At 37.2% G+C, this 21,933-nt stretch overlaps 1 protein-coding gene across 3 annotated transcripts in view; it reads left to right on the plus strand.

The window, feature by feature from the left end:
* The first annotated feature begins 726 nt into the window (after positions 1-726).
* BMPR1A (bone morphogenetic protein receptor type 1A) overlaps positions 727-21,933 on the plus strand; it is a 48,673-nt gene continuing 27,466 nt past the window's right edge. For all 3 annotated transcript variants that reach the window (XR_001295282.2, XR_001295283.2, XM_013961489.2), the window contains exon 1: positions 727-817. The gene's annotated coding sequence lies outside the window, so the exon portion shown is untranslated. The remainder of the gene's footprint in view (positions 818-21,933) is intronic.

The raw sequence follows: 21,933 nt of genomic DNA on the forward strand, positions 1-21,933 counted from the left end.
GTAAGCCTATTGATTATTTCTTAGGATATTGTAGTTCCTTGTATAGTGGAACTAATGGGGTGATACCAGTGGATTTTTGTCATGAAGCTGCAATCTCTTGTAGATTCTCTGGTGTGTAATAAAGAATAGCTTGTACATTGTTTTTTTTGTTTTTTTTTTTTTTTTCCTATTGGTGTTGTTAACAACGTGTCTTCTACTCTGCTTCCTGTTTTAAAAAAAAAATTTAGTACAATCTTAACTGAAGGCTTGTAAATCTGGTTGGTACTGGCCAGGTGAAGCCAGGAGTTATTGGGGAGGTCAGAAAGACTAGCAACTACAGAAGCCTTATTTTCTTAGGAAAACTATCCACGCAGATTTTTAACACCCTTTCTTCCTCCCCAATCCCCCAATCTCCCCTTCATCTAAGGCAAATCTTTTTTTTGTACTTGTATGAATAATTTAATGATATATTCTAAATAAAATCAATTTTAAATGCCTTTTCGTATCAGTATTTTACAAATACACTGCAACTGTAGAACTATTAGAAATGCAGGAGTCTGGTATATGTTATCTAGAAGCAGCTCATAATAGCAGATGGGTTCCATAATTCTTGATATCCCTATCTGTAATATGCAGTTCATATTATGCACCATAATCTGTCATTACAATTTTTTTTCTGTTAACTCTTAAGTCAAATTCCCTCCCTGTTTTTACAGATTAATAGAAATATGCATTTCCATAATATCACATTTGAACTAATGAAGTGGAAGTACAGATGAAAACAGTCTGGAGGAAGCTTGAAGTACAACACAGTTTCATTCAGTTTCCCAATTCTGAGGTAAGGTTAATGCATGCAAAACTTTATTTTGACTGTTTCAGAGGTAAAAAAACATGTGATAAGCAGCCATTTTACTTTTCCTTTAAAAACAGATGAGCTTTTATTTTATTTTGGTGACAGAGTTCTTAATATCTTGCTAAAAATCAGCTGTTTGAGATTTAATGCTCAGGGACCATGTGCATACTAGTAGAAGACTATGCTTTGGGAGCTATTTGTAGCACTAAATAGCTTCATTAACCTAGACTGTCTGCTGTGAACAGCAGAACCACATCAGCCACTGTGAAGAATTATCAATGTGCTAAAGTAAAAGGGGTTTTATAGGATTGAACATCTGTCTGTAAATGGCTATCTTCGTGTTTTTGAGTTCAGTCCAGAACATGTGTCAGGTTCTCAGAGGAGGACTTTTTCACTTCAGTGGGTGAGATGCAGGCTATTTTGTGCACAAAGGAGCTTGCTATGCATGTGGTAGACACAGCATCTTCAATATCCATCTTGACTATGACAACGGCGCAGTTGTCAATTTGTGCTGTTTGTCATTGATGTAAAGTGCTGAGGTCTCCAGCAAGATACAGGTATTTGCAGAGGATCTACATTTTGAAGGAATATTTCTCTTTATGTTGAGAAAGTTCTCCATTTAAGGATTTCTATGTTTTTTGTTTTCCCTTGGAATCTTTCTCGTGGCTTTTAGAAAGAAACAAATTTTGCATCCTTATTCTTACTTTTCTTCATTTCTGCTGTTCTGCTTTGGCAGTTCCCTTTGGTTTGTTGGCACCACCAACAGCAGTTGCTTATCACTCACCTACACGTTTTTCCCATCAGATCTGTGCTGCCCATTGGGAACTATGGGTGTGTACTGAAGAGAATCGGCCTTGTTTCTCCTTGGCTTTCCGTTCTACTGCTTTTGACTTCCATATTACTGAGGGAGTGGTTAGCACATCATCTTCATCTGGTACTTCAGTGTATATAGTGCTTGGCTATGCTTGCATAATCCAGCTTGCCTCCCACTGAGGGCAGTCTCCCTTTCTTGTTCCTCCTAGGAACTCTTCTTATGACCTCTTATTCTGACAGGAAATTGATGCTTATCTGTCCAGAGCAACTAGATAAATTGTGCTAGTATCGGTCAGAAGCGTTGGGTTCTGCAGTGGCTACTTGTTCACATCCAAACAGAAAGGTAAGTGGCACTGTACTGTGGTGCAAGCCAAACTCCTAAGAGCCAGCAAACTCAGGATGGCAACCCAGGCAAATCTCTTTCTAGCAGGTAAAGAATTCTGCTTTTTCTCTTCTTCAGGGTGGATATTTTGTATACAGCTACCAGGCCAGCCTTTTGTTAATATTGCCAATTCATGATTGGCAGGGACCAGTATTGTTTCCAGAAGTTAACATCTCTGATTATTCAGAGTCTTGGAAATTGGTTGCAACCCATTTTGATCAGAGGTACACCCCATCTTGGTGTTTGGGTAGAGAATGGGTATCATAAAACAGTTTTTTTTCATCACTCTTCCCTCTGTTCTCAGTGATCACACTCCCAAAGCATCTAGAGCTGATGCAGTATTTAGAGAAATAGTGCTGCAAGCTTCATTTATATGAAAGGACTCAGATTTTTTGTTAGAGATTTGAGGGAAAGGTAAATGCTTGGAGTCACCACGTATAGGTGAGCTCTCTGAGGGAAGAATACCAGTAAATGGGTAATTAGTTTGTCTTAGAGATACCATCTGCATCTCCCCTCTCCAAGTGTCTTGCAGATGCTACTTTGAATTGAAATGAACTGAAAAATTGATAGACACTCTTCTATTACACAGTGGTGGGGGGAGGGAGAAGAGAGGCTTCTTTTGCAGGTACTTATTATTTTGCTGATGTTGCTTGGCAAAAGCTTTCCAGTGTCACATGACAGTATGAGCATACACACTCCAGATGCAATATTATTTTTAAAAAATTTCCCTCTTGTCCACTGTATTCTTTATAGTGATAGTATTGGCAATAGTTGGGGGAAAGGGTGTTTTATGCTTTTCTTGTATGTCAATAGTTGATCTGGCAAAAAATGTAACAGGAACAATACCTCACCACAAGATTTCACTATCTTGACATAGCTTGTCCTGTTTTTACTAAGGGTTATGGACTTGTATGTCAATAAATATGCAAATGACAAGAAAAAAAAATCCAGGAGGTGTAGAGCAACAGGTCATTTGGCTAATCATTTTTGTTCCTAGATATGTTCTGCCTCTTCTTCTCATAACTTTATACTTTAGTTTCAATAGCAAGGTGAATAAGTTGAGTGTCTCAGAGGATTTAAAAAAAAAAAAAGAAAAAGAGAGAGAGAGACAGACAGACAAAAAAAAAAAAGGACAAAAAAAAGTTACCGAAACCATAAAGAGGGAAATAATATAAATACTGGATATAGACTGAGTAGTGTCTTGCACTGGTATAACATCCCAGCTGATTTTAGGGACTTCCTGAGATATCTGCAATATTACATTTATAGCCTGACCTGCTTTCAATTGAACTTTCTGAAGCCGTTTATAATTTTGCAACCCACAAAACCCTGCAAAAGTGAGTGCTTTAGTTTTAAATATACATCACACATGTTGTTAGCATCTGAAACTGCTGTCTGATAATTTACTGGTCAGTGGTGTATGTAGTTAATGTTGGTTAAAACAACATAGGTGGTGTACCTGCAGAAACTGTGAATAAATCTCTGCAGTTATCTCTTCCATGTTAAGGTTTAATGATGCCTATCATACATCTATCTGACGGTTCTGTTTTCTCAAGATGAGGAATAATCCTGATTTATTTTAGTCTTTCTTTAATATGGTATCCCTCTGTAATATGGCCTTTCTTTGTACTTCTGCTAGTTCTACTTTTATTTTTTGAGACAGTGTAAAATTCTCTTGGGCCTTATTTAGTAGGGTAAATATCTTTTAATTGTGACTGTGTGAATTCATGCAAGTCTTTAGCATCTGTGTGATGTGGGGTTATGTATGCTTAATTACCTTTTGCAGCTGATCTCCTCTGTCATGTTATCTCATTGTTTAGCATAGAGATCTTGACTTCTTTGATTACTTTGTTTTCTTCAGGGTGTTGAAAAGTAAGCTTGGATGACTTTTTAATATACTTTTTCCCATTAAAATGTAAAATACTCCCATAGTTTGTCTTGCCTACAGAACGGTAACAGCTATAAGCAGATTAAAGATGTCTGATGTACAACTGTTGAACCAGTAACTTTAGTTGACAGTTTCAGAATAACTTCCTAGTTTTCAGCTCCCAGTGTCTGTAAAGTCATTTTCATTCTATCTCTTCCCAAACAGTAGGTGGTAGGACCATCTCTTCTCATCTGATGGAGTTTGCTAGTTCAGTAGCCAGGAACACATGCTAAGTATTTCATAACAAAATCTTCAAGTGATAAGGTGGTGCACCCGCAGTGTTTTTATTATTTACTATCAAGACTGTGTAAGAGCTTCCCCATTCAGCTAGGAAGCGGTTATTCTGTATGACTGGGTTAGCTGTCACTGGGTTCCCTTGTTGGCAAACTACCTGCTAGCAGTTCTTAATTCCATAGCAAACAGGCTCAGCTGCTTCAGGCTCAAACCACAAATGGGAAATGCAGGTCAGCGTGTTCAAAGCATTTTCCAAGAGCGGAGAAACCAGAAGTCCATGTCATCTTTTGAATCTGTTGATCAAAACAAGAAGTGCTAGTGACTCCATTTCAAACCTTGCAACGTAGAAGCTTCTTGTGAAGCTTGCGCTTGCTGTCGCACATTTTGCTGGGCCTTGGGAAATGAAAGCAATGTACGTGCCTAATCCACAGTCAGTAGCCTCTTGACAGTGCTTTACTTAATCACGTTTGTCCTGGTTTAGCCTGGGTTGTTCCAGTAGCATTGCCATCTCAATCTCAGACTGTTTAAAACAAGAGCCTTCCTTATTCCTGGACCAAGGCAGCCAGGGTCAGGAAAATTGAGTTTAACTATTCTAGAATCCCTTCACTTCATGGTTTTTATGTTGGATCACTTCATGGTTTTTATGTTGGATCTGTCAGGCTCAGAAGCTCCTGTTGAATGTGTAGTGGGCAACATATCTCAAAGAAATCCAGGCAAATTCTTGTGTAGTAACAAGAGGCTAAATTTTGCATCTTATTTGTATCTCTGAGAATGGGACTTAAGTATGGTAGGAGAGAGAAAAACTAATTCAAGAACTTAAGGTGAGAAAAGTACACACAGAATTCATTCACAGCACAGACTGAGAATGTTTGTATTAATAGTAATGCGTTCTACAATCAGGTTATCGTAACATGGATATATGGCTAGAAAGGTACCTTATTTCTCTTTTGCTGAATTGTTGACTTTAATGTTTAGATTAAGAATGGTAAAGGGTGGTTATCTACTAAATGTTAGATTTAATACGGGCTTGTTTTTGTTTTGTTTTTTGATGGTCCTGTTTTGAAGCAGTCCTAACAACTCGGTTATGGACCAGGATCCACTGGGCTAGGGATAAAACTCAGCATAGCCCTGCTTCAAAGTTACCAAGGTTGTGATGTTATGATCAGTTCTGTGGGCTGAAGTGGTTCTGAAGTCTTGTAGCTAACAAACAAAATTGCATGGAAGTAGATCTAAGAGTCCAATTAAAAGTAGGTTTTAAAATAATAAACGGCCACCTACTAACCTATCAAAATCTAAGATGAAGGTCTTTTTATAAGATCCTTAATATTATAGCAAATTACTATTATTACTACTTTAAAAAAATTTTCTTTATATCTAATTTAGATATATATGACACATCCTTTAAAAATATACATGCAAACCTTAGCTGAGTCTTGGTAAAGATGGCATACTTTTGTGTCCTTAAAATATGTATGTTTTGCAATTACAACACAGTCCAAGAGCTTCATAGGATCTTGAATAGCAATTTGAATTTTTTAAAACCTGTTTAACTTAAATGGTCTGTTTTGAAACACTTTGTTAAAATAGTTTTCCATTGGTGGCACTCTATGTAAGAATAAAATATCTCAATGAAAAAGTACTCTAATTGGGCAGTAGAAGAAAATGTTCATAATTTGGTTAGCCATACGAAAATATTCTGTCACTTTTGGAAAACAGCAAAAGCTATTAATTCCATAGATTCAAACAATATTTGTTGATGGTATAAATTAATAAAATAAAAGCTTTTTTTTTTCCTTCCACCTGCTTTGTCATGAACTAACTTGATGTGATAATGTCAGTTATAACTTCTAATAATGCGAAACAAATTTTAGGATGATGTGCTTTATAAGCGTGTATGGAAGAACAGATTTGAAACACTGATTCAGCTAATATGTGAAAGTGCTCAAAGTCTTAATGAAATTTCCTCTAACATTTTAAAGTCTCAGGCAGCCGGTAAGTTTGCTATCTGTAGTTAGAAGTAAGCAGAAATGGCTTAGAAACTGTATAAGAAAACAGAATAAAAGTATTCTAATTTAACAATGGAATGGTTTAAAAATGAAAAAGAGAAGGGGGGGGGGGGACAAGAAAAGGGACCAGTAAAGCGGCTGTATGCTAGAAGCAGTATTAGTCTAGTTGCATTTATTATTAACCTGAATACCAAACTACTGGAAAAAAGGTAAGATTATATAGTTGGGGCAGAAGGGAGGGGAAGGATGTGAGTAACTTCAGAATGACTTGATGAAGCAAGGATGATGAAGGAAAGCATTATTTGCACTATTTAGTGTGAATTTAGGGTAAGGAAAATGTAACTCTCCAGGTTGGATGAGCTGTGGTCAAATGTTTGGTTTAGTGGAGGTAAGGGGAGCCTTGCTGTGATGTTTACTAGAACAAGGATTTAAGTGTTATCACAGTAGACAGTCTGTCTAGTTAAAGTAGTAAGGCAGATAGTTGTAAAAATATTAAAACACTACAGTAGGTAAGAAATAGGGCAAAAGACATTGTGAAGATGTTACTGTGAAGTTTTAGAAACTTAATGGCATATCTATATTTGGAAAACTGTGAGACAGAGTCATTGTAATAAACAAAATAGTTTCCCCTCTGTCTTTGTGAAGCCAGTTATTATCATGTAGGATACACGCATAAAGATAATGAAATGAACGTTCCTGTCTCTTACAGCTTTGTGAATGCAGGAATTGGAAAGACAAATTCTTATTTAGAACTAAATACTACTTTTGTTTTCATAATCCTCTAGGAACTTGCCTCTTAGTGAAAACTTGTTTAATATATATTACACAAAAATCTATGTGGATGAGCACAGGCATAAGTAACATGGAAAAAGCATGCATCTACCTGCATTCGTGTGTTATGTATACAAACTTCTGAAGAAAACAGAAGCCTCACATTCATCATTTTTAACTTTGGTTTCTTGGAAGCTGCTGCTAATTTATGCAAGGGAGGGAAAAAAATGTCCAAGGGTTGATTATTCCATGTTGTGATATAGACAGGGCATCTTGCACTCTGATTTTAAATGTCTACCATTGGTCACCATCAGTGACAGAAGATTTGAATTTGTTAGAGACAGAGCGATGCTGGGTGGATCGGTAGCCCTATTCAGTATGACAATTTCCTGAATGAAGATGTGCAGAAAGTCCCCAAGATGGCCACGCTTTACCTTCTTTCAAACACATTTTGATGTTCTTTTTCTATGATATGGAACACCTGTTCTCATTCAAACACTTAGCTTCAAGCTGCAGGCCCTTGAAAAATATTAGGTTTGTTTCAGTTGTCAGGTAAAGCACAAGAAGAAGTTTTGCAGAAGCAGTTTGGTCCTAGCCTTTCAAAGAGATGCAAGTGAACAGGGCTCTGACTGTTTAGAGGAGGTTTGGTGAAGTCTGAGAAGAGGAGTTTATACTGGTGATTTGAAGTTCTATGCAGCTTAAATCATCATAGGATAATTTTGCAATCCATGATAAATGTACTTTTGTAAACTACTTGGTCTCTTCCCCTCAGTGAACTTCCTGTTTTGTGATATCCCCAATCTTTTAATTAACAAGACTTTAAAAAAAATTTTTTTTCCCCTTATTTATTATCGGTCTTCTAAAATTAACATCAGTGGTTCTGTTGTTCCTACTATCTACTGATGTATGGAGACAGTACCTTTCCCCCCAACTCCTGTATTACTCTGCCAGAGCCTGAGCAGTAGCTGAATACTTAAGTGGAAGTAGAATCTCATGAAAGCAAAGTATACTGTCACCATTCCTGTGACTGGAAAAAAACAAAAATAAAAGCATCAGAAAAGATCTTTTAAAAGTTTTAAATTTGTGAGAGTATCTACTCTTGCTATTGTTTGTTGCTGAAGTTTATTAGAAATTCAAACTCCAGTGTGAAAAGAACATATACTTTGAAACAAGCAGGTCTACCAAAGCCTTGGTCTTGTAAGTGTTACTCTTAAATATATGCCAATGCATCTGTGAATTTTGCAGCTGGTAAATTGTTCAACTGAAATGAATTCCTCAACAAACTAAAGCATTTTTCTCACTGGGAAATTGATTTTTAGTTTGAAAATTCATCCAAAGAAAAAGCTAAATATGTAACTCATATGTTGAAACTGAAAGAAGAGAAAAAGAGTAGTAGTTAATTTTTTTTAATTATGCATGCAAGTACCTAAAAGATAGGATTTAAGCTGCTGTTACTGCAAGGGGAGGAGTTATAACATGACATGTAGTGAATTTATAAATTTGTGGTCTGGGAGAAATGCTTTCTCTCATTCTACAAGCTGCTACACTACTTGTTTGAGGTAGAATTTCATAATTGGATTTAAGCAAGAGAGTAGATAAATTGAAATAGCTTGTTATATAGCTCACACTGTCTTGGGGAAAGAGTAGTAAAGTGCTTCTTATGATTATTAAAGAAGCTGCACAATTTTCTTGTGAAACTAGAGGCTGGCTAAAGTATGTTCATGTAACTTGTGGCAGCCAATTGATAGCTTGTCCATGAGGAAAGTTCTTAAAAATGCTACCGATGTTAATGTATCGGGTTCCAGGTCTAAGGGGTTTTTAGTTTCTCTTAACATAGGGCAGAGGTACCCAGTAATGTTCAGTTATTGCAAACTTGTAGAGACCCTCTGTAGATCCTGATAACATGGATGCATTTTCCAGCAGAAGTGATGAACTAAATGGGATATCGGGGGAGAGGGTGGTCTAATCGTTCTTGTGGGTTTTATACTCTTGCCCTGAGCACCTTCTACTGACTGCTCTTAAGGCAAGGACAGGGCAGCAATGGTCTGGTCTACCTCTCTGCCAGGGCTGTATTTATGCTACAGTATTCCATCCGCTGTTTCTGTTTTCTGTACAGTTCCTATCTCAAATCTTTGAAAAACCTCAAAAAAAACCAGAGGGCAAGGGAAACAATATTCAGGAAGTGACAGAGGATTGGTGATTACAACATACTGTGCAGTATTTGATAGAGATTCTTCAAACTTTTTTTTTAGTCCCCTCACTCTCTCTGCCAAAAATAATTCTTTACTCTCTTCAACTTGCAACAAAAATTTCTTCCTTTCATGAAGTCTGTGGTTTTCCAGTAACCCTCAGTCTTTCCTTCACAGATTTAATTTGAATAATCAGTCTTAATTCTGACCTATAGTAGGCCAGAATAACCAACCTCTAACTTCAACTTCTATCTAGTTTCATCCTTTCTCTTGCCACCACATTGTGAACCGCACCCAAACCAATTCATTCACAAACATTGATACAATTTTTTTAAGCTAGAAAGCTCAGAGCGTTGCTAATGAACCTGCTCCCTCTCTTAGAGGAAGAAATAATAGGTGCTATTTTGTTCTACTAACAAAGAAAAACTTATGCTCTTTATATATTTCTGCATTTTCTGCCTTCAGAAAGTTATCACATTAACTTAGCTATAATTTAGCTATCCCACTTATAAATTATGAGTGGGAAAGAGATTAATCTGGTGGCAACTTTTTTTTTTAAACAACCTTCAAAGCCTGACACAAATTAAACTGAAGTTCTGTGTTGCAAGTAAGTAAAGGTAATATAATGAAGCTAACATGACGTTTTTCTCTGTGCTTCACCTTATCAGGTGCTGCCAATAGTTAGTCTTGCTGGAAAGAAAGACAATCAAAAATGAAAAGAAATTAGAAAGGATTACAAGATTGAGAAGCTGATTTAGACATAGCTGATGTGTACATCTAGATTTGTCAACAACAAACAAAATACTTCATTGTCAGGGATGCTCTGGATTTTTTTTTTTGTTTTTACATTGAATGTTGAAGGTGGTGGTTTGACAATCACCATTATTTTGTCGGTATCCCAGTGATACTACTGTTCATTTCCTCTTTGATACCTTGTTGAGGATGTGGTGCTTCACACACCCCTTGTTTGTAGATTCAACTTAATTTTCATCATGGAGGAAGCCTATATGAAGTTCTTATTCACATTGACAATAGTTTCTCTATATTCTGCAGCCAAAGACTTTTGAAAGTTAAATACATCCTGTGTGGGAACATGTTAATTTTTCTCTTCTTTTCATAGCTGTTGGTGAAAATGAAAAATTCAAAGTTTTACAAAACAGTGAGTATGTGAGATTCAAAATCTGTCATGTCCAGTTGTATAAATAGTGCTCTATACCAGAAAATTGGCCCCGTGTGCTCTTCCTAAATGACTCTGGTGGTCTCTGAGCAGACTATAAGTCTTATTTGCTGTTTTTTCACATGGAGAAGCAAGTTAAGTTATTAATAGGATATTGTTACATATTGACATTATTATCAGCTCTGAAAAGAGCTTCTTTTAGCTATGAGTAAAGTCAATAATTTGGGGGGACTTAGCTATATCTAGGCTTCAGCCTTACAAGACAGGTGTTGAGCTATGGTTTACTGTGGTATAAAGCATCACTTAAATGCTTTGTATTTAAGTTCAGCAATGTGCTTTTATCTTTCTTCTACAATGACAATACACTGGACCACTGAAGTGTAGGGAGGGTTTATCCTTCATCCTTTGAAAAATGGAGTAACTGGTGTGCTAGATAGGTAGTGAGGAGTGTAGGCTAAAGAATCATGGAATAAACAACGTTTTGATAGTGGAGATGTGAGAGGAGTAAATGATTTTTAGATGCAATGATGGCCTTGACAGAAATGATGTAGGAAAAGGCAGGATGTGGTGATTACAAGAATGTAATCTTCAATGACTGGGGAATAACTGAATTGCCAAAGTCGATATAGAGATGACTCAGAAGTCAGCATGCATTTATTTGTAAGAGTTTAGCTATGACATTAGAGGAGATACCCTTCAAGTTTAAGGATAATGGGGAAGAATGTTTGTGATAGAAAACAATATCCAGATCTTTCCTGTAGTACTGAGTATGGGGGCTGATTAAGTCACACAGCACAAGAGTCAGTAGCAGAACAAGGAAAGTTGAGAGGAGAAAGCTAGACTTTGAAAAAGTTTTTTCCTTATCACCTGCTTGCTTGTGTATTTTCCTCTTGGAAATAAGTACTCCTTTATTGTGCCGGGCTAGCACATCTTGCAGAATTCTGAATGCTTTTGGGAAGAGTTTCTTAGATATACACTGCAATTAGATGTTAAAATTCTGTTAAATGTCTTTATCTGCTCCTGCTACAGTTGATGATCAATACAAATGATCATGACAGCTAAAACTAAAAATGTAGTATATGTGTACCGTCTAGTTTCTTTTTTACTGTATGGAGGGAAAAACAAAGATGGGAATAAAAAAATCAAGGATTGCAATAGAATGTGGAAAGGTGTCATTTAATCCTTTTAAAAAAAGAAAAAGGAATAAGAAATATTACTAGCTTACGTGTTGTTGAGCCATTCTAAGATCTACTGTGCTACAGTTGTTGAAAACCATATTTTCTTTTCCAGTGTGTTTAAGATAAGCTGTTTGCAGTAAGGGAAAAAAAGTGTAATTGCTTGAATACTAATGGGAGAAATACACTATATTTTTTTAAAAAAATACTAAACTAAAATTTTAATCTTACTGCGCTTTCTACAGTCATGCGGCTTGTGCATATATTTGTTTTTGGTGGATTTTGTGTGAAAGATTTTAACTATTACTTTCATGCTTTAATGCAGGGAAATATGGGACAATAAGTGTTGAAGTATAAACAGTACCTTTGAACTCTGTCTACTTATTGAAAGATTACTATGTTTGGATTTAGAAATGTCTTTGAAGCTATATTTGATGAAATACATTGTTTAAAGTTAAGAGGAGTAGTTTGTGTGCATGTGCATGCCATGTTGTTTCTGTAGTTATTTAACCAAGCGGATCCACAATGCACTTAGAGTTTAACTTTGGTTTGCATTAAACTGTTTTCATGTCAGCAAAACTGCTGTAAAATACTGTCAGAATACTAAGAGTAACATAGGCTCTGTCGCATGCATGCAGAGTCCCGAAAATTTTCCCCAGAGCATACTTCACAATTAAATATTGTAAAAAGTAAGTATTGGAGATAAAAGTGGAAACTGGATGTCATATAGAATTAATTTCAGATTATTAGTACTGTGCAAGCCCTTTGTTATGTATAACATACCTATCTAATTTTGATATCTTCACTATTTGTGAAATAACTGTGTGCATTAGCTTGTCATAGTTTAGACATGAGCATTATCACTCTGTGATACTGAGAATAATAGAATAACAACTCTGCAAGTTGTGTATGAGATAATGTTGTAATTGCAAGGCATTTGCTCTCAGGTGGGATTTTGGTTTTTACCTTTTTTTTTTTTCTTTTTTCTTTCTTTCTTTCTGCTTTTGTCTATCAAAGCTTTAAGTCATCCTACTTATATGTATCAGGGTCCTCCTTGCAAGCTCTGGCAGTTACTGGTGGGATGACGTGTGAGGTTACCACCCCCAGCTGTCCACCTCGCTCTTTTGCTGGAGGTCAGTGCCTCTGCAGCAGTATCAAGCATGCACCAGCTCCTCAGCCACAGCTGTTCAGAGCCTAGCATATTAATTTAAACCTGCCATTGATTCTGGTTTAGGCTAATACTCTAGATTTGCACCTGACAGTACTTGCTCATTTCTCTTGCCCTTGCTATGGAGGTGGTAACCTCCACTGTAAGGATGACTTTTGTACCTGGGACTTGCAACCTTGTTTAAACAAAAGCAAACAAACAAAAAAGTCCCCAGATGAGTTTTTAGAGTGCATGTGGAGGCTTATAGAAGATTACAGAAGTGCTGTTAGCTGACTATTCATAGGCTACCAAAAGAATCACAAAAGATTTTGAAAGGGAACACTTCAGCAATTTAAGATTAAAAGGGAAATATCATTAACAGGAAGAACAAATTTAAAAGTTAAATGTCATTCACCAGATACATATTTAAAATTTTGTTTCTGTAGTTGCATCACTTCAAAGAATGATTTTTCCCCTGTCCTCCTTCTCTGCCCCGCCACGTATGTTTTAGAGGGGCATACAGGGTCACCATCTACTACTTTTATTCAGCGTGCCAGCTATTAAAAGGCCTCTTTGGATTTATAGTGGTTTCATCCAAAGAGCACTGGAGACTGCTCCTTTCAGAACATGCATTCTGGAATATCTGCGTGGTGTTTACACAGTGGCTTTTGAGGATAGCTATACTGAAAATGGTTCTCCTATCAGCAGAGTATGGTGCTTCCATGGGCATTGCAAGCATGTGATGGGAGGAAAAAGGATTAAGCCTTACCTTGCCAAGCAGCATTTTGTGTTATTGAATCGTGACAATGTTGAACTTTGCCAGTCATGTCTCTTCTGTTTGCATGTATCAAGAAATGCTGCTAAGGAAAGTTTTTCTCTTACGTAATGAGGAGTGTTGAATTTAATGATTTAAAAATTATATGGCTTATCTACAAAGTAAATTCTGCAAGTGTGCGTTTATCTTGTTCACAAAGTGATGTATGAATTTGGACAACAGAAACCTCATGGATAGCAGAACAAAAAATATATCCATGTTAACAGTTTTAAGCAGTTTGAGAGCAAGCTGTTTGCTTCTCAGGAAATACCTTTCTGTAGACCTTTTTTAATACTAGATCATGTTGCATTTGCTGTGCAAGGGACACTGTAGGACCTGCAGATACCAGAAGGAAAGGATTTGCAGTTTGATAAGTCGGCAGTAGAGATTCCCATGTTTAAAGCGTTGCTGCCAGCAGTTTGGAGGATTTTTTTGTATTTTGGGTTTGGGGGCAGGGGAAGAGGATAGTGTACGTCAAGTAATGCTTTCTGTCTGCTTTCTGTGGTTCTCAAATAATTTGAATTTCCCTCTGTAGGGGTTGGGGGGGCACTAACATCTTTCTGTTACGTTTTCCTAGAAATTCTCTATTCCCTGCTATGCTTGTGAAATACGTTCTTTAATAGGAAGTAAAATCATACCAGGAGTGTGAAGGATCTGTGAACAGCACTATCGGCTTGACTCTTTTGACCTTGGTAATTACTAATCTGTGCAGTCAGGTATTTCTGAGCCTCGTCAGCATGGCTTATTTAGCAATTTATTTATTTTATTTTTAAGAGCCTTGAATAGGGAAAGAGCATTTAAGGAGAAAACCTGAAGGAGAAAAAGAAAAAAGAAAAAGAAAGCCCCAAGCCGTGTTTATTCCTAAGGCGGCGGAGGTCCTCTGCAGGGGGGAGCCCCTGTTCTTATGCTAACGGGCGCCGGGGATAAGGAGCGCAGCAGGCAGGCGAACAATGGCCGTGGAGCCAGGAAGTCTGCTCGGCGGCCGGCCCGCCCCGCAGAGCCGGGGCGCCGGGGGGGCCCGGAGCGCTCCTTAAAATGCTCTCCCTTAACAGTGACGGCCCTGCTTGTAAGCTGCGTTCGGTGCGGGGGATGTAGACTTTAACAACACCCCCCTGCTCAGAAGTGAGCTTACGCTCCCCTGCTGTGGGCACGACCTTCCGACCGGGAGGCTTGGTGGGAGCTGGACGTCCAGCCTGGCCTGGCTGCAGCGCCGGGGGCTGCTTGCTTTATGTTCCTGGCTAATTCGTCATAGGAGAAACCAGGGTCAGTTAGACCGGGAAAGAAACATGATTTTTCATAACATGTTTTGTTACTGATTAAATTCAGTAGTCAGAAAAAGACGGCCTGTTCTACTTAGATGCCACGACATGAAAAGTATGCTTGGTAACCACCAAACAAAAACCAGTTTCTGGAGAACTCTTCATGAATCGCAGAGTTTGCATAATCATCTTCACTTTGGAGACAAAATGTAGTTGTGAATTTCTTGTTCTAGACTTGTGTTTTGGCAAAGGTTACAGGTGTAACAGAAATAAGCTAATATCACAGGATCTAAAGCTTGCCCTGTGATGCTTTTGGTGGGGTGGGGGTTTTCCCTTCCCCCCCCCCCCCAAGGTTATTGAACAAGTCTGTTTAAATTATGAAAACATTATTGTAAGGTTGCTGAAATGTTCATTAGTTGCCTTTCTAGTGCTGAAAGGGATCTTGTTGTATTTTAGAAACCCGTTTCTATAAAAGCACGTGTACTTCTAAAGACACTGGCCCTGACTTTAAGGGATGGGTGTGGGTTTTTGGGGGGGGGGTTGGGGGGGGGTTTTGGGGGGGGGTTTTGGGTTTTTTTGGGGGTTTTTTTGGTTTTTTTTTTGGGTTTTTTTGGGGGTTTTTTTTGGGTTTTTTTTGGGGTTTTTTTGGGTTTTTTTTGGGTTTTTTTTGGGTTTTTTTGGGTTTTTTTTGGGGGTTTTTTTGGGTTTTTTTTGGGGTTTTTTTGGGTTTTTTTGGGGTTTTTTTGGGGTTTTTTTGGGTTTTTTGGGTTTTTTTGGGGGTTTTTTGGGGGGTTTTTTGGGGGGTTTTTTTGGGGGTTTTTTTGGGGTTTTTTTTGGGGGTTTTTTTGGGGTTTTTTGGGTTTTTTTGGGGGGGTTGGGGGGGGTTGGGGGGGTTTGGGGGGTTTTGGGTTTTTTGGGGGGGTTTGGGGTTTTTTTTTTGTTTTTTTTGTTTTTTTTTAACAAGTGAGTAAATACATGTTCAGGATCAAGGCCAGCTTTTCCCTTTCTTCACCCTATCTATATTGTTTGTATAAAATAATTGTAATTCAGAACCAAAATATGTGATAGATCTAGTATGGCAGTATGGTATGACTATATAAGCATATTTTCAATAGTGACACGTGAAATTTATAACAATTTTAATGGCTTTTTTTCTTGCTGCTTATGGTTGAGATGTAGATGTATGAAAGACATTCTGTTTTAAGTAAGATTTTTCCTAACTTAATAAGATTTAAATTACACTCACATTTTGGAGTGGTATTAGATTTGGAGATGGAATTTATTACATTTGGAGTGTGGGGTTTTTTCTTTTTTTCTTTTTTTTCCCCTTCTCCTCTCTTTCTTCATTCATATCCACCGCTGTGACAGTAAGGAATTAGGAAAAGTGATAAATACTGAATAAAAACTATCTAAGGATGATAGCTTCTGGCTAGGATAGCAGGAGGTGATGTCAGTTGCGGTAGGAAGGAGCCTGAGTGTCAGCTTGCCTGTTGTCTTAGCCGGGGGGAGGTTCTGCCCTGCCCTTAATGGCTAAAGTCATAGGGTTGAAAGAGGGTGGTGAGTCAAGATGAATTCAAGTTGTACGGTGAAATCCTGTCTGAGTGCACTCAAATAAGAGGATGCATGATGTTTGTAACACGCTAGGATATGCCTGAATATCTAATGGCACTGAGAAAATAATTTTGCTGAATTTCATTATTGTTAATTTAATGGCAGAAACTTTGTAGCAGTTAGTTAATTGGCATGCCAGAGCAACAGTGAGATGGGCATTCAGGAGTCCAATGAGAGTGGCGTCCCCAATTACCTAATTGTGCTGGGCATGGTAAAAAGCAGCTATGCTATAATTTCTTCATGGTTAACAACTTTGTTTATGAAACAGATATATCATAATTTAGTAGTTTGTTTTCTAAATTCTGCAGCAGTATACACACACTGGATACTTACAGTCAGCATGAAATCTTCCTTTCGTATGATTTCTTCTAGAGTATCCAAGGTGAATTTTGATGCCTTTCTTTCTAGCTGTTCAAAAATAAGTCCTTTCCCAAGACTGTTAACTCTGTTGCTGCAGAAAACAGTTTTTAGAAGCTCAGGATTTTTGAATGAACAAAACCACCATTGCAGTACCTGATGTGAATTAAGTTACTTACCATGTTAACAATAACTACATGTATTTATAAATATCCTCCGAATGACTCTCATGTTTTGCATTTCAGTATGCACACGCGCACACACACACTACACTTCATCTAGTATTTCAAATTTTGTAGCAGTTTGTAGAGATTGAGAGAGAGGAGGAAGAACATTGAACTAATTTGCACAATCTTTTGGCTTTTACATTTATGCAATCACTAATAGTTTGAAATGATTCTGATTCATTTTAATGGAATTGTTTTTGTGAACTTGCACAGATTAGTGCCTAAACAAATAGGGCCAAGTTTTCTGCATGTATAATTTGGAGTAGTTTTTGTTGATGGCCATGTGGCCAACTGGCTAGCAGTCTTGTCTATAGGTTGTAGGCTTTCTTCATAGACTTCAGTGGTGGTAGCATGAATAAAGGTTGTTAATTGATGGTTCACTTGCATCTGGTATGTACCTCCATTTTTAACTTGACATATTTGACAGCAGTTAGACATAGCTGTTTCAGTATGACACTCTTTTACAGTTTCTGTAGGTTCATCTTGCAATAAAATAGAAACATCTTTAAAAAGTACGTTGGGGAAAAGCAGAGTTATACAATTATTTGACAGAATTATGCGTGACAGAATTATGCACAACAGAATCTGGAACTTGCATTTCTTACTGTTGAATTGACTAAATTTGAAGTTGACTACAGCTCATTTTATATTATAAAGAAGAACATGAAGTTGGAGGAACTCTCCTAAATCCAGTGTAGCTGCACCTGCAGCTAAATCAGATGGTGTTGTTTATTTAAAAAACAAAAACAAAAACAAAAAACTAATTAAGTCTTTGGACTTTATTTCATTTTGAAAATCTGACCTAGAACCTCACCGGTGGTTAGAAATTGTCTTCAAATTTCTGGTCTAAATAAATTTTTATGGCTAATCCATACCTAGTTGTTCTTGAGCCAGTAGTTTTCCTTGGATTAAATAGCTGGCTGTCTTTCCTTATGTTTATCCCTATGTTACATTTTCAAAGAATAATCATATCCCTGCTGTAATCAGTCCTTCTAAGCATATGTTGAATTCATCATTCTTAACAATATGTATATAATTGTGTACTGTATTCCAGATGATGTTTAAGAGTTCGCTCTTGTGCTGTGGTGTTCATGTTTTCCTGTCTACCCTGGAAAATGTTCTTACAAAATCCTAGAGTCATGTTTGCCCCTTTCTCCCAACCACATCACACTTACGTCTCCGACACCCTGTAATCAGTTAGTGTGCTTGGGTCCTTGGACATAGTCATTTCTTATGCATAAACTCCTAGTCTACATGTAGCAGAAACTCTTCTGAGTTCCTGAAATGTGCAACTCTGCTGCTTTCATGTCATTGTATCTCATTCCATTTCTGTTAGTTGAGTCCTTCATCCAAATCTTCCTATATAAAAACAACACTCAACTGAATTGGCAATTCACCATGTTTGTCAGCAATGTTTATCAATGTGTTATTTCTTGTGCTTAATTCATTAACGAAAAAAGATAAATAAGCTTGAATCAAGACTCATTCAAGGGTCAAGGTTCTTGAATGCCGTATGAACTACATTAGTAATCTCTGTTCTTGAAACTACTTGTTGTTTGCCCTGTAGCAAGTTTTCTGTCCTTACAATTCCTACTTCTTTTTCCATTCAAATTAATAGTTTCCTATGTGGCACCATATTGGCTTTTTAAAACTCTAATAGATAAGGTCTTTTTATTCAATGCCTAGGAAATAAGCTGTTAGATACCAACTTAGACTGACAATCCATTTTCAGTAAACCTTTGTTATATTTAATTTTTATCCCCTGGCATTCTCTTCTACCTCAAAATTGTGTTCAAAATTGTACATATGGTTGAGGTAAGCTAATATGCTTATAGTCGTCCAAACCACTTCTTGCCTCCATTACATATGGGGGCTACATTTAATATTTTTCAGATTTGCTTGGCCAAGTACATCTACTTGGTATTGTATGTACAAGCCTGCAAATGTTTTCGAACATATCTGTCTGGTGAAATGGATTTAATGTTCTAATTCTTGTGAAGTCTTGAGACAGGCATTTCTTTTTTCGTGTTTCCCTGTTACAATACTGTCTTTGTTTCTATGTTCAGCACTATCATTCTTTACTGAAATTTGGGACAGTGCAGCTCATTTGGTTTTGAGGCCATGCTGTTAAAAATATTAGAGCCACATCTGAAAAACAATTATTGCTTAATTCACTGCTTTTTTTGGACGATATGACGTATCTTGCACACTTCATCTTCATATCTTTGGAGTCGTATAGAGTGTAGGGTTAGACTCCTATTTTAGTCCATGAATTCATAGTTGAGTTTCAATTCAGGGAAAAAGTATTTTGGATAATAAAAGCATTATCTTCAGTAAAATATTTTCAGGAAGGGTACTAAATTACACTGTGGGCAAACTGGGTATTACAGTAAATGAATAAGTTTCTTTTTAAAGGATCATAGTTGAGAATGCTTCTTTGTGGCTATAATAGAAAAAAAAAAAGAGAGAGATTGAGGACTTTGAAATCAACTGATCAACTTGTGGTTTTGAATTTCTTCAGCATTAGTCTGTTGGCAGACCAGCATTCCAGGAGTTAATTGGTGCTTTAATACATTTGAAGTAATCATTTGGTTGTGTCATTCTGGACTATTAATATCAGGCAGATTTGAGAGAAATTCCAGCTGTTGCTCACCTTATCCAGACAGTGTGACTGAAGTGGCTGCCGGTGTTTTGTTTTAATAGAAACTCGGAAGTGAATCAGAAAAGGTGTCCACACCTCTGTTCTCATAGTTCATGTTCTGATGTTTTATTGTGAATCTCTGAGCCTTGTCAGTGATTTAGCTTACCTGCCAAACTGTGAAATGGGGCCGCTAAAGATTTGGGCACGCTTTCTGCGCTTGCAGTAGTGCTATGGGTACGACAGCCCTCAGTACAGCAGGATTCATGAGTGCTGGTCTGCCAAAACCTTGAAGCCAGGTGTATGGTTTTCCTCAGTAAGGACGAACTTGATATTAACAGTAGCAGCCACAGAACAGATAAATAACTCAAGTAATAGTATTAAGGCCTTACATATGCATTTCAGAGGAATGAAGGTAGGTTTGCAGTCCTGCTGTTTTTTATTTTCTGTTTTTGTGGTATTCTTTTAAGTGTTGATAAGCATTCTCAAATGAGAACGGTTTAAAAATAGGAAATTGGAACTTGTAGGCAATAAAATGACAGGGAGAACAAGTTTATATTTACATATATATGAATAAATATATTTTTCTGTGAAAAATTAAATACTATTGAAAGGAGGATCCAGTTACAAAATACTGGTTCTAAGCCGGGAGCATTGTATTCTTGAAAAGGGTTGGACAAGATTTTTTTTGAAAATTACTTTAGATTGTCTCACTGATAACAAAAAAGTCACCATGAAAATAATGTTTTGTTTTTTCCAGTTGTTCTTGATTTTTATGGTAACATGCTGTGTAGTAAAGAAGCAAATGTGCAGTATGTGTTTGGTTCGTGACCAGGCAGTGCCAGTGTGCTCTGGTAAATCACTGAAATGTGGAGTGAGATCGCCAGTTTTCTGAAAGTTTAAAACACTCCTACTCTTGAAGTGTAAAGATGGTAAGAGTATGTAGTGCTTACTGAAACTTGCATAGGGAAGAAATTACTTTTAAATAAACTTTGAACACAATGTTAGCTTTTTCCATGCTGGACTGCAACAATAATATTGTAAATAAAACGTCTCTTACTTTTCTACATACAAACTGTTGGCTATTTTTCATCTCCCACATGTTTTCATGAGGATTGGCGTCATGGCAATTGAAATATTGAATAAAGCACTAGTTTATTTTTGTGTTGTTGTCCTCATGTTTTCATAGCCAGAAGGCTCTTCCCTTGCAGCTCTCAGAAATAGTTGTTTTTTTAGTGAAGAATTACTTGAGAATGAATGTTTTTGTTGCTATATTGCTTTTATTTCTGCCTTCAGAGGAAGTTTGTTTTGAAGTTATTAGCGTTTCGAATGTTTGTGCAGCGTATTGTTTGGAGCACAATGCAACTCTGTAAAATGGCCTGATTCTAATGAATGAGAATATCGCTGCTGCTTGTTGCATTGGGTGACTAGTGGTTTACAGCTTTGAGGCTCTCCGTCCAAAAATCCTTGCCCATGCCGGGATTGTGCCCGTTTCTTTCGGTGATCAAGTGCTTTGTTACTTCATTTCTAAGAAGTCAGAGATGTGTGAAAAGTAGGGCACGGGTCGAAGGCTGCGTGCCCCTTCTCCACAGAAATTGGAAGTGACAGACGCCTCCCGGCTCTGCTGCTAATTTGCCTCCATGTTAAATGCCTCTGAAGCACTAATTAAAATGAAAAGTTTGGGGGTCTCACCAACAGACACGTTGAGTTATTTATGGTGGAAGCGGCCACCAACGGTAATTGCAGCACATCCTTGAACAAATACCAGTTTTGGCATTCGTGAATAGCGCCAGGCTGACAGGGGTCACGGGGGTCGAGCCCGCCGAAACAAGAGGCCAAAGAAAGGCAAAATCGGTCTTCTGTTCATCTTCATACAAAATCGCTTTTGTTTCTATTAACTATTTAGGTGTCTGGGTTGTTTTTTCATCCTTTGAGGATAATTATGCTTCCTTTCTTAATCACTGTAAAAAGTTCATGTAGAAGAATGTGGTCACAAACTACTGTGCTTACTTGAGGAATAATACTTGGCCACTGTGGTCTGAAAAAGTAATTTTTTTGTTCAATATGACTGTCTTATCTATGTGTTAATCTGCTAAATTAATAGAACTATATTTAACTTCGTAGCAAATTGTGTGTCCATATAATAGCATATTTCTTCAGGCAGGATTTATCTGCACAAAGCTTGGGAATCTAGGAGGATATCAGGATTCCGAATTGGCATTAACAGCAATTATTAATAATTTTTCGTTGATGTCGTAAATGGAGTAAACTCCCCCAAAAGCACTAAATAACATATGAGTTTACAGGAAGGAGAACTGGAATATATTTGACATTAAATGAGAGATTAGTGTCTTAATCTGAATGTTAAATGAGA

Source organism: Apteryx mantelli, chromosome 7 (genome assembly GCF_036417845.1).
Source record: "Apteryx mantelli isolate bAptMan1 chromosome 7, bAptMan1.hap1, whole genome shotgun sequence".
Lineage (NCBI taxonomy): Eukaryota > Metazoa > Chordata > Aves > Apterygiformes > Apterygidae > Apteryx > Apteryx mantelli.